The sequence below is a fragment of the Octodon degus genome, unplaced genomic scaffold (genome assembly GCF_000260255.1).
Source record: "Octodon degus isolate 3935 unplaced genomic scaffold, OctDeg1.0 scaffold00002, whole genome shotgun sequence".
NCBI lineage: Eukaryota > Metazoa > Chordata > Mammalia > Rodentia > Octodontidae > Octodon > Octodon degus.
The window spans coordinates 28,406,378-28,407,942 of record NW_004524578.1 but is presented as its reverse complement, the minus strand read 5'-3'; positions in this window follow the sequence as shown (position 1 = coordinate 28,407,942).

Genomic DNA, 1,565 nt, shown 5'->3' with positions numbered 1-1,565 from the left:
TTCTCCTGTTTTCAGCTTCCCAAGTGCTGGGATTACAGGTGCATGCCACTAGGCGCAGTCTCAGTCACCGCCTCAGGGTACCCCAGGGGTGGTGCCCGCATAGCAGGCCTGGGATCAAACCCCCAGCCTCTGTACTCTCCTGAAGCAGGCCCTTTAGCCTGTTGAGCTATCTGACTGGCCCTCATCACCAATCCTTTTTAATTTTTGTCTTTTTTTTTTTTTTCAGGACCGGGGATTGAACTCAGGCCCTTGCGCTTGCCTGGGAAGCACTTATTCCACTGAGCCATCTCCCTGGCCCTAATCCTTTTTAATTTTTAAAAAATCCATTAATTTATTTGAAAAAGCAAAAGTAAAGAATGAGGAGGAAAGTGGCTCTATACAGAGAGCAGAGGCTGAGGACAAGAGGAAAAAGCAAGAGAAAAGTACGCCCTGGCTGGGCACAGTGGTGCACGACTGTAATCCCAGCACTCTGGAGGCTGAGGTAGGATGATCATTGTGAGTTCAAGACCTGCCTGGGCTACACAGTGAGACTGTCTCAAAGAAACAAAACAAAACAAAACAAAAAAAAAACCCACCCTGGAGAAAGAAGGGTGGGCTATGGTGAGAAAAACTAAGTTACTAAATTGCCCAGGCTAGGCTGGAACTTGTCATCCTCCTGCCTCAGTCTCCAAGAGAGGTGAGATTACAAGTCTGTACCATATCACTATTTGTTTTTATTTTTCTCTCTCCTTTCACCTCTTTTTTATTTTACAGATGAGGAATCCTAGTCTCTGGAGGGTAAGTGAATTATTCAAGGCCTCCAGGCTAATCGGCTCCTGGTTCCAGCTCAAGCCCTGCAGGCCATAAGAGTGAGGGAGGTGCAGAGTGGATAGGTAAGTCATTGCTTTTTCTCTTGCCTCATAAACGCGATTTACATTCTGACACTTGGTCAGAGTTTAGTTTCCTTTCCTTTTCTTTTTTTCTGTATGGAAGATTAAACCTAGGGCCTTCCCATGAGCTACATGCCTAGCCCTTTTTATTAGTTTGTTTTGAGACAAGGTCTTGCCAAATTGCCCAGGCTATGCTTGAATTTGAGATCTTCTTGCCTCAGCCTTCTAATTGGGATTAGAGGCACACACCAGAGATTTTTGTGTGATTGTTTATGTTTGCAGCGCTGGGGGTGGGTCCAAGGTGCCAACACATGCTAGTCAAGTACTCTACCACTAAGCTATATTCCCAACCCTAGACAACTTTTAAAATTTTGTGCAGCCTACCTGGCAAGAACAAGATCCTGAATTTGAGCCTTCCTACAAAATAAAAAATGGTGCTGTAATAATTTTTACTAAGATATCATTTACCTATAATAAAATGCACACATTTTAAAGTTCGTAGTTTAGCCAATCATGGTGGCCCATGCTTATAATCCCATTACTCAGGAGGCTGAGGCAGGAGGATTTTTACGAGTTCAAGACCCTCCTGGGGGCTGGTGAGATGGCTCAGTGGTCTAAAGCACCTACTTAGAACAAGCTCAGCAAAAGCACAGGGACCACGGTTCAATCCCCCAGCACCACATGCCACCCAGCCCC